This window comes from Mesitornis unicolor, unplaced genomic scaffold (assembly GCF_000695765.1).
Source record: "Mesitornis unicolor isolate BGI_N332 unplaced genomic scaffold, ASM69576v1 scaffold7499, whole genome shotgun sequence".
In the NCBI taxonomy this organism is placed as follows: Eukaryota; Metazoa; Chordata; class Aves; order Mesitornithiformes; family Mesitornithidae; genus Mesitornis; species Mesitornis unicolor.
The window spans coordinates 20,560-32,623 of NW_010207904.1; positions in this window are offsets into that span (position 1 = coordinate 20,560).

A 12,064-nucleotide genomic window follows, 5' to 3' on the forward strand; every position below is an offset into this window, starting at 1 on the left:
CATGGGAGCTTTTTCCCTAGAAATCACACGCTGGGTCACCGAATCACTGCTGGTAATCCCGGTCCTAAGCACCTGGGCACCCTGGAGATGACCAGGATGGAAATCTCCCCTCCATGGTTCAGGGGCAAAAGGCCATGCTGGGACCCCTGTTTTGCAGCCCCACAGCAGCATGGGGAGGTTTCTGCCGGCCTCCAGCATGCTCCCAGCCCTGCTCCCTGCCAGTGCCTTTATCTGAATGCAGAGCAGAGGTGTGCCAGATCGCCTGCATATGCAAGATGTGGGCACACAAAGCTGGAAGAAGAAACTTTCCCCTAAAGCGTCTGATTTTCTAAAGAAATGAGGCACGCGCCAGCGAGCGGAAGCAGCGAGCTCGGCTTGCGCGCCCTTAGCATGCTTGAAACAGCTTCCTTGCCTTTTGAGCAAACAAACAGAGATCTTGCTGTCTGGAGAAACAATTAAAAAAAGAAATATTCATTGCTCCCATTTCTCTGAGGATAACCCACCCTTTCCCAGGGCTGAGTGATCTCTTTCAGCAAGTAAAAGCCATGCAAGGCACGGTGCGGCTTGTCACGGCTCGCACAGCTCGGGATCAGCTGCCGTGAAATGGGATTGGGAACTGATCTCTGCTGCACAGCCCCAAGAGCCATCGTTGAGTAATGAGCCAGGGGAAATAATACCCAGCTCTACTCCAGAAAAATAAATAAAACAAACCCCTGATGTTAACGGGAAGCACTTCCCTCGGTCGCTGAGCTCTAAATTCAGCTCTACCCTGGGGAAAGCAGCTTCTCAGGGCTGAAGGGAGGTTGTGGGACCCACCACTTCCATCACAGGGCTGAAATCCCGAGTGCCGGCTGGGAAGGCTTTGAAGTGCTCAGGCACTGATTCCCATTGCCTACCTCAGTGCTGCAAACTGGGAAAGCATTGCAAATGGGAGCAGAGCTGGCAGTGGTAGTGTAGGTTCTATCGTGGGTGCTGAACCAGCCCCTGCCTGCCCTGATGCTGTCTCTCTCCCTGAGGTTGCTGGCTTGGAGGGCTGATCAGCACCCTGCATTTTGGGCCATGGGGCTCCAGCTGGGACATCCTGGGAAGGTGACAACCAGGCTGGGGCTCCTGCCACCCCCTGGTTTTGGGAGGCAGGGCTGGGCTTGGATGTGGCTGGGGGTGTTGGGCGTGGGGGCAGCCCAGGTGCTCAGTGCTGGGTCTGGATCCCTGCGGCTGTGACTCAGCGCCGCGGGCAGAGCCCGGCAGATCAGGATTTGGGAATGGGGTGTGGGCAGCAACTTTGCCTCCTGTGCATGGCTTTGGTGCAACCAGGGCTGATTTTCTTTTCCTCAGAGACCCCAGGCCAGCAGGGACCTGTGATCTGCTGTGGATCTGATCAGCAGGGATAAGCTATTGCCATTTTTTATGCTTTTTGATGTGCCAGTATCTGTCCCTGCCTGCAGACAGAACTGCCACTCTGTCAAACCTGGCGAGGACTTTGGGTCTCTGGTCCATGCACACAGGTGGTTACAGGGATGTTGCACAAGCATCACCTCCCTGTACCCAGAATTTGGCCTTTAGCTGCTGCAGAGCAACCCCACAGGCAGCCCTGGTTCTCTGAGGGCTTTGGCTTTGCTCCCTTCTCACCCAGTGTGGACTGACCAAGGCATGAAGCCGCAGCCCCCGCTCCTCTGCTCCACTCAAGAGGATTTATTGAGGGAGATTTATTGATGAAGACCAGGCCACAGAGTCCCTCAGTGGGGAGCTTGCTCCCTGAGACAGGGATTTCATTTACAGCCCTGTGCCCTTTCCAGAGCTCTCACCATAATATACACCCAGCAGTGGTGGATGCGGCCCCGCAGTGGGGCCAGGAGCAGCCCTTTGGTGTGCTGGCGGGATCAGACATATTTCAAAGTGATGGGTGCCCCCTGCAAATACAGCCTCACTGTCAGGTACCAAAGGCAAATCCTCATCCAGCCCCTAAACCCGATGAGTTTGGAAAGCCCAAGCCCCTGCAGTGTAATGCATAATACAGGGTGGTCACTGACAGCCGTGGCTTTGCTTACCTGCTCTCCGTGTCCCCCGATGCTCAGCTCAGGGTGGGATGCGTGGTCCAGGTCAGGGCACAGGGTCCCCAGCACGTTGGCTCTCACACACAGCGCTGAGGCAGCCCCCAGCATTGCCTGGGTACCAATGGCATCGCTCCTCGGGGTGGGATGCTCCTGGCTGTGTCCGGGGAAAGGAAAAACAGGGAGGTTATTTCCATACCAGGGATTTTGGGAGGGAATGGACTGGGACAGCTGGCTCTGATAGCAGAGCCGTGCCCCATTCCATGGTCCCTGGGGAGTTTCTGGCCTCTCATTACTATCCCTGGTGCTGCTGGCCAGGCGCGCATCGAGCCACGGCACATCCCCACCCTCAGCACTGTTTTCTTTCAGAAGAATAAAGCAGCTCATTAGCTAAATGAGCTTAAGTCATTTAAAAAAAAAAAGAATTAAAAAAATGGCAGGACTCTGAAGTTCTGACACTGTCGGATCAGTGAAGCTTAATGGATTTACAACCAAATATTTCCCCATTAGCTGTGCTGGAGTTGTTCAGCTTTAGGCTGGATTTATGTAATCTACCTTTTGCTGGGCGATTGCTGGGCAGGGCTGCTCTCATCAGCCAAACTTTCTTTTCTTGGCTACCCTACTATGTTCTTGATCTAATTTTAGAATTATAAATTGAATTTATATTCAGAAAAGCTGCTTGCTCACTCATGGAAAATCTGCAGTGCCAGGATATTTCACGGGCCAGCATGAAGCTGATTTACTTTGCTGATATATCGTGCACTTGGCAGACTGGAGAGAGCTTTTTTGTGTATTTGGGATATTTTTTTTTTGCTGGGAATTTATTTATTTGTATGACTTAACATGGCACAGCCTGTCCTAAAATGGAGCCCAACACTTGTTCTCCACCACACTGGTTTTGCTTGTAAACGTTGGATAGGGGCTGGCAGATTGCAAAATTACCCCCCTACGGGCAAGACAGGAGGAGCAGCTTTGACTCTCACCTCACAGAGGAGGAGAATTTGGTGCCTTCCTCCACCTCACACAACCCAAAAATCCTCCCCAAAGCAGGGCAGCCACTCTGTGCTGCTCTACCAGCCTGGGGGCCGGTTTGCAGCGAGCCCTTTCTGCAGACAACCTACCCAGATTTTGGCTGGGGGTCCCAGTGAGGAGCAGCAGTGGGACTGTTATCCACCTTGCTGGCCCTTTGGGTTTGCTGGGGCTGGGCATGGGTCACAGCCCCCTGAACAAGCTGAACAGGCCCAGTAGCCCCAGGGAGATGCTGTCCCTGCTCACGTGTGTGCAGACATGCCCCATCGCAGGGAGAGGAGAACAAGAGCGAAGCCTCCAAGAGAAGCCTCAAGTCCCAACCTGCATACCCATCTACTTCAGCCCTATAAAGGCTGTGTTGCCATAATACAGCGCAGCCCTGGCTATCGCAAACCCAGCAGCTCCATTTCTCCCCCGCCACTCCAGCCCTTTTTGGGCAGCTTCCGCTTCTCCAATCGCTGCAGCAATCACCAAAGCAATGGGGAGTTTCTTCCATTACCTCATTTCTGCTTAACAGCCCCTAGCTTGGGGTGTCCTGGTATCTCCTGGGAATAGGGACATCTCTCCTCTCACCATAGAGTCTTTGCTGCTCTGGGCTTGCAGGATCACTAAAGCAGGAAAGGTTGGTCCTCTGCAACATCTGAATATACCCAGGAACCGAAATTTGGCTTTTATATGGCGGGGCGAGCAGTTAAGGGGTCCCTTCTTGCACCGTTCCCAGCTGGGAGGAAGGCTTTGTCCTCCTGTTCCCCAGCTCCTGCTGCTTTGCTGAGGTTTAGCAAGAAATATTTATCCAGCTTGAGGAGGAATGGCATTTGGACCCGCCAGCCATGCTATGATGCTCCCCAGAGCACGGTGGGCTTTGGCCGGATCTGCGGGCAGGTCTGTGTGCCTGCACGAGAATTCGGAAGATGATTAAAAGTAGCCACTATCTGTCTGTGCATCTTGGGGTAACCACAGCTTCTATAAACATTACTTAATTAACACCTCAAAATGCTCTGGGAAGTGGGTAATGAAGCATTATCACATTTTCGGGTGTTTTAATTGAGAAGTGGTGAGGCTCCAGGAATAGCTCAAGGCCCTGTCGGGAGCAGAGCTGCCTGGCTGCTGCCTCCTCCAGCCCAGCCACACGCTCCCACTGCATCCCCCATCTCCAGAGCCTTCGGATGGGGACAGTGGGTGGTGAATACCCTACGAAGCTCTGATAGGTGGTGGTGTCACTCCACGCTCTGCTTGTGAGCCCATTACGCTGTGCACGGAGCCTGGAGAGCACCTTGGTCTCACTGTCTCCTCCTCTGCAACAGAAGAGCTCAACAGCAGCACGCCCCAGAGCCCACACTGCCCCTGATGGATGGAGAATCCATCATTCGTGGTCCTGCATGGGCAAACAGGTCTTGTGTGGGGTAAGGAACATGAAGATCCAACATAACCACACTCACAAGCTGGCACCTCTGCTCCTGCTGTGTTAGGGTGTGTGCAAACATCCTGAGTCCATCTGATGCCCACACAAATGAAAAGAATAACTCTCTCTCCCCTGGATACAGTGCAGGTAATGGAGCCCTTTGCTGAATCAGGTTTTCTCTTCAGCACTATTTAAAAAAGGGGTAATGGGCTAGAAAGATTTTCCTGCAAAACTACCCTGGGTGCCTTGGCCCTGCTGGTTGAACCAGGTCAGCCGGATTGGGGTGGGACAGCCTGTAACACTTCTCCTTTGCGGGAGCTCACAGGACCTCAGGGTGCTGGATCTGGTGCTAGCCCCATGGCCAGGGCAGTTTAAAGCCTCTGGTGGTGCAGGTTCAAAAGCTGAACCAGGTGGCTGGGACCTCCTGCTGATGGGGATGCTTCAGCGGGGGATGCCCAGGGACCCCCTGCTGATGGGGATGCCCCAGCTTTCAGGAGGCTGGTAAACCATGTCAGGCTTTTATCCACTGATATAAGGCTGAAGTCTCTGTGGTCAGTAAATATTTCTTTTTTAAAATAGCAGGAGCTGCAGAAAAGGCTCTGTACACTTTGACCCAGGGGCAGCATTGCTGTTCACTGTTATTCTGCAAAACAAGTTCCACATCTACCCATAGGACACCTACACGGGACACAGTCCCCATGGCCATCGGTGGCTGTGAGCTGCTGGGACCATGGTGGTGCCTGGTTTGAGGCGAGGGGAGGTTGAGAGGTTGCAGGGGGCCCTTTCTTTTGGAAGGATCTGCTTCATGCAAGCCATGCTCACTGTCAACCCTCCAGTCTTGGGCAAGACCCTGTGCTTTGGGTTTCCCCATACATCCCACATGGCTCTAAGGCAGCGATGGAGCACATCTCTGGATGCTGCTTCTCTGCTTTCAAGGCTTCTTTTGGGCAGGTTGAGCAATGGTTTCAGGCATCACGCAGCTGGGGCCTCCTCAGGTGGAGCACAAGTGGGGCAGGAAGGGTGGATGCTTTCTCTTCCTGGCTTCCACATCTGCTCCTGGTGAAGTCTGGGAGCCAGGTTTGCATGGTCAATGTGGTATATGGGAACATGCTCACTGTCTTGGGCAGCTGGAAAAGCTACTTTGAAAAGCCCTGGTGAAGCTTTGATGAAAGATGCTAAGGCCTAATTCCACCAAATCTCAGTCCTTTGGGAATTCCTGCAGCTCATATTGAAACAGGTGGGAGGTCTCGTTTACCTTCTTGCTTCCAGGGAGAGAAAGTGCCCAATGCCTCTAATTTGGAAGAAAAAACAGTGTGGCTTTGCCTTCCTCACAGCCATACATCAGTCCAGGCAGCGGCAGGCACATCTGCCACCCAGTCCACCCAGTCTATCCATGAGCATAGCCCCTAACACACCACAGATCTGCAGTCTGGCTGGGATATGTACACCCTCTCACCATTCCTGAGGGCAAAGCTCAGTGGGAGATGCCATACTTGGCTTTGACAGGCTTGTGCAGGGCCACACTTCCTGATCCAGATGCAGTGGTGACTGGTTACCCTCCAGAGCAGCTCTGCTCTGCCTGGGCTTCAGCCCCACTGCAGCATCATGGATGGGTCCTCTCCTACCAGCTCAGCCCCACACTGTGCCGTCCAACAAGTGGGACAGGCACGGCCAGGCATTTTTGTGGGCTGAGGCAACTCTGCTTGTCCCAAATGCTTGGTGACACATTGGTGTTGGGGACACTTTGCCACCCAGCATAGGATTTGAAGCGATGCCACACATCAGTGTCCTGTGTTCTCCACTGAAGCTATGGGAGGGTCTGTGGTCATCTGCCCTGTGGGTGCTTTCAGGGCATTCCCCATCATGAGACTGTCCCAGCAGAAGGAACAAGGACCAGGTGATGGGGACAGTTCAACGCAAAGCAACACACACAGCTTCCCCCCAAAGCAATCCCACTATCACCTCCTCCAACCTGGATTAAAGCAGGGAAGGGGGCTGCCAGCCCCCAGCAGCAGCCTGGATGCTTCCTCAGAGAAGGTTTTGGTGTTTGCTGCCTCCTATCCCTGCTCTCCAGATGCAAACAGGACCGGACTCCCCAGTACTCACATCAACCCTGACACCCACAAACCGCCCTGACCCTCACACAGCTATTTCACGAGCTAGAGCTGGATGCCATATCTTTGCATTTTGGATTCCAGTGATCTCATTATCTTTCATGCTCAAGTGGAAAATGCCAGAGGAAAAGTTTGAGTTAGAGGAGAGGAGAGCCTCTCCAGTCACGCACTCCAGGCTGCCTCAGATCTGCTGCCTGCTGACCTGCGTACACGGAGGCAGAGCCGCCACTTTGCAATGAGCCATCACCTCCTTAAATGCTAGAAAAATCCAAATTTCCTCCTCAGACTCCGAGAGAGGACAGAAAAGCAAGCAAACCCATGGCATGACAGCCTCTGCCCATCAGATGGGAGCTGGACCAGGCTCCGGCTGCCAGCACCGGGTGACAGCCTTTCCCGGCGCACTGCCGTGAGGATTTTGGGCAATTCTCCATGCGTGGCTCACGCTCCCTTCCCAGCTCCTAACACAGCCCATGATGCCATGGGAACGATAAAAATCAATGTAAGCACAATACTCACATTGAGGGTCTGTCTCCACGACTCTCCCTCCACTCCTCCGGCTCAATGTAGTTGTGATCAGGAGGCGGTCATCTGGGACGCGGGAGACAGGAGCGAGCAGTGTGGGTGAACTCGCACAGACAATAAGCTATAATTTTTCTTTGCAGTCAGACCGGCTCTACTGGTTTGCGTTTCTTTGCCCCAGCAGCAGAAAGGAGGCTCAGCTTAACTAAAGCTGCCCAACAGGTTCTGCTATAAGACAAAAAAAGCGGAAAAACCGGTATGGTGTGAATCCAGATAGAGATTTGATTGTTTTCCCATAATTACAGTTCAACCTGTGCTGTTGGTTGAAGTCAATCACATTAGCAAACAGACCCATTTAAATAATTCATCCACCATTAAGATGGGATTTTATCTTTTTTTTGTTTTATATAACTTAGCTCTTTCTTAGAGGAAAAGAAAAAAGAAATATCAAATGTGACAGAGCATCCTCATCCTAAAACAGAGTGACATGGCCCAGGGCACACAACAGCCCACAGTCCAAAGAGCTCCGGAGATGGGAAGGAACGTGCCCAAATTGACACAAATGGCTACTTGCAAGCACAGGGTGAAAGCCCACGGTCCTGGGCTGTTTCCTGGGGGCACTGCAAAGGCTACGGATGCTTTGGGGACCAGCACGGAAAGGCTGGGTGACTTGGGTGCTGATCCTGGCCCACAGCCCTGGCTCAGCTGGGGCTGCCTCCCGGCTCCAGCTGCTGACACAAGCAGCTTCCACCACGAACCGTGGGCTGGTGGAGCCGAAGGCAACGCGGACACGTCCTGAGCCTTTGAAGTGCAGCTCTTTCAGCAACCCCTGGGAAAATCTTTGCACTGATTCCCCTGGTCAGGCTGAGCAGGGACAGCCTCCCCACACAGCTGCAGGCAGCAGCAGCATGCAGGGACTGTGCAAACAAGAGATGCATTGGCTCACCATCAGCGAGGCACCAATAAAAGTCATTGCCTACATATCTGAGATGCAGACGGCACATCCTGCTCGGCTGAGAGCTGCCCAGCGAGCCCAGGGTCCTGCCGTTCTGGCCCAGCCACCTCCAAGCATGGTTCTGTGCTTGGGAGGGACGCGTCCGTGTTGCTTAACAGGACACGTAAGCTGGGGAGGTTGGCTTCCCTGGGATATTTCCAGAGCCGTCAGTGGACAGGGAGAGCTCCTGTGGAAAGGGATTTGAAGCATCAAGGCTGAGCTCCTCCTCCTCCTCATCCTCATCCTCTGGGGCAGCCACACTGTGTGAAGAAGGCAGCTCCGCCGTGCTGTGCATCCCCGGATCTCAATCCCCAGCCACGAGCTCAGACCCTCAGCCAGTGGGAAGTCACATCCACCCACCAGCAGCAACATCACCATGTTGATTTCCACCCCAGCTGCTGAGCTGGCTCCTTAAGCAAGCCCAGTGCGGCGCTGAGCATCCTTGACAGTGTTGCCCCACAGCAATCGCATCACCCATCTGCAGCTCTGCTGCCAAAGGGTGACTTTGAGCTTCGTTACCTGTGCACGGACAGGTCGGGCAGGCGGGGAGCAGTCGGGGCTCCCAGGAACGCGGCAGCACACCCACGCTATGGAAATGGGCGGCAGGCAAACACTCAGCCGCTTGGTGAGCCCTGCTCCTGGGCAGACCTGTAGGGACTGTTCGGTGGTTGCTCTACATGCATGAGATTCCTGGCTCAGTTCTCTGCAAGAGGGACGTAGCATGGGGCTCGTGGGGGCTATTTTCCATCCCAGGCTCCTCATGAGCCATCTGCAATGGGCAGAGGGAAGCTTTTGGGCTCTTTATTCCCTTTCTCTTTCCTTTTGGGCTTTCTGTTTTACTGAGGGATATGGCAACTAGAGATTGATGGCTCGACACAGCCCGGTACCTCAGGCTGATGTTTGCAGTGATGGATTTAATGACAACCACATGGAAGAGAGATCCTTGCTTGGGCCAGCCTGGTGATATCATGGGAGTGGCAGTCAGGTAACAGGGAGGTGTGGGGAGATAACCTGCAGCAACCAGGCCTCTGAGCAGTGGTGGTGGGACACATGGCATGAGCCATGGGGGCACCACCACCATCTCAAATTGTCCAGTGACTTCTCTATCTGTAGCATCTCCCACAGGGGCACTGGGAAGGGGAACACTAAAAGGAGGGCTTAACGATAGCAGCTGCTTGTGGGGAGTGAGGAGACTCAAGGCAGGAGCAGCTGCAATGTACAGTGTGGAAGAAGGTGCCATCAGTTAATTGCATCTGGGAAAAAGCAATCTGGTTCAGAGCTGGAGCTGTCAGAGGCTGCTGCCAGGATACATCAGCCATTGAAGAGGATGACCACTAGCTGGAATCAGGGCAAAAATCCCTCCATAGTCACTGCAGGCATGTGCATATTTTTTAAAAAAATAACATAGGTCCTCCCCTGAATTGATTTTTTTTCTTTAGGTTCAAGTACTTTTTTTTCCCCTTTGAAAGTTTACTTCTCGTCCTGCCAGATTCCAGCTGTTCTCATCACCGTGCAAGACAAGAAGGACCTTCAATAGGTTTCAGCCTATTTGCTGGAAGGAAAGGACGTGACTGAAATCACAGAGGGAGCCCTGCATTGCTGCAGGTCTGGGAGGTCTGTGTTGAGCAGCTGACTGCTCCATGAGACCCACCTCCATCCTCCACCATGACCCACCTGAGCCAGGGCCCACACGGCTGTTATTCTTAAAGTTCTTTGCCCATAGCTTTGAAATCTATATAAAGAGGACCCAAAAGGAGGAAAAAACCTCCTTCTCCTGCTAACAGAGAAAGCATCCCTCACAGTTTTCCCATTACCCTTTTGTATAAGAGTGTTTGATAGCACATTAGAGAAGAACAAGTTAATTGGTCTGAGAGCATCAGCTCAATATAAGTAACAGGGAAACTGTTTTGGTGGTGAGAAAACCCATCCCCTGAGTTGATTCATACTGACCCCCACTCAAAATCAGAGCACAGGCGTAAGTTAGGCTCTCAGGGAAAAACACTTGCCAAACCCAACATCTATTATAGATGTAGGCTATCCTTCACTCCACAGGTTTCAAAAGAATGGGAAAAAAAATCTTACTTCATGGAGGAAGCACATCATTTCCCACTGGAGGGACCACCAAAAGGGACTAAAGCCACCCAGGGTGCATCCTCCCCAGGGGCTGGGCTGCAGTACCTGAGCAAGGAGTAGGACAGAGCTGGAGATCACAAGCAGGTTCATCTAAGAGCCCAGGTCACTGGGTGGCTTGGTGGTGACACAGCCAGAGCTGCAGACCAGCATCCTGCTGCATCAGTAGGACAGGGAGCAACAGCCCCACACTGGGCTGAAATGGGCTCCTGGGCCAGGGGTGTGGATGGAGGCCCCAGGTGAGGCTGCTCAGGGCCATTACAGCCCATGAGTGCCCTCAGGGCTCTGACAAAAGGATCGTCACATCATTAACCATCCCTTATGGACGTGAGGAATCAGGGACCAGAGCCCAGTGCCTAATTTCAGGGTACATCCATGGTGCCAGCACGTGTTGGTGATGCTGGAGCCAATGTCACCTGCAGCAGCCTGGGAGCTGATGGTCCCACAGCGTCCACCTTCCTTGCTGCTAAAATAACTTCATTGCCATTCTGATGAGTGTTTTGAGACCAAGTAAAATAAAACAGAAACCCAGGCTGAGAAGCCAGAGGTGCCTGCCAGCTCCAGGGCAGGATGAGCAGCAGGAGTGCTCTCTGCAGCTCATGTCTGCATTGCCCTAACCTTCCCACCCCACGGGATGGTTACACAGCACAGAGCTTTCCTGCCCATCCCTACTCCCATTTAGATACAAGCCAAGGTCACAGACCCCATCCTTCCCCTGTCGTGCACCTGCCTTGCCAATGGGTCTCTTTTTGCAAGAAGCATGGTCCTTATCCCTGTTCCAGTGTAAGCAGATAATAAACTGGGATTAGGCTGAAACCAGGACCTACCAGAACAGTTGAAGCAGGGCAGGTGGTGCAATTAAAGCCCAGAGCTCCAGATGTCTTTGGTGATCTTAGACTGGTGATCTTAGATTGGAGATCCAGTGTAAAAAATGTCCACGTAGGGTTTCTTACCAGCTCCTCTGTTTCACTCTTGTTAACAATAATCCCAGTGCAGATTTAAGAGACCTTCTTCCACGCTCGGGATCGTTGTGGCCTTGTCAGCATGGCTCTGGCATTTTTGCAGCCATGCTAAGCAGAGTTTCTCTGTCAGAATTGTTAGCGTATGTCAAGCGAAGAGGAAATGTTTGGAAATACATCCTCTTGCTCATTAGAAGGCAAGTGATATGGGCTCTGCACGCAGAAACCTTGCTGGGAAGCAACTGTTCCCCCAGCACCGGTTTCCTGGGAAGCAAAGTGAGTTAAACACAGTTGTCTATGCCGTGTACAAATCCACACTAACAGGGAATAAAACCTTCCCAAGGACTATGCAGGACTTTTCAACTTGGTCCAACAGCAAACAACCACCCATGGGTCCCCGCTGATGAGCTGAGCGTGGAGGTGAGGTGTGAATTGTCCCCATCGCTCAGGACCTCAGTGAGTGATGAGGCTGAGCCTGGGGATGTGTCCCAAATTCCGTCTCTGACTGACCAATGTCAGTACTGGACATTCGTTATAAGCCTGAGTGCACTTCAGAGCCTGATCCTCTTGGGCTTTTCATAAAACCCCGTAGGAGCAAAGCCAGCAGAGCAAGAACAAGCAGACAGGAGCAGCATCACAGTGTTCATTCTGACAGCAGACAAACAGAAGCAAAAATATAAAGGTGAGCTATATAAACGCAACCGGGCAGATAGTGCAATGAGATCAGGAAATTTTCCCTGGTTAAAGCCCCTTGTCGCACCGTCCCTGCCGTACATGGCAGAGCAGCGCACACCGCAGCATCCACCCAGCATCCACCAGAGGCTGCTCGCCCGCTTCCCATCGCCGCCACAGACCCGCCGCCGGCC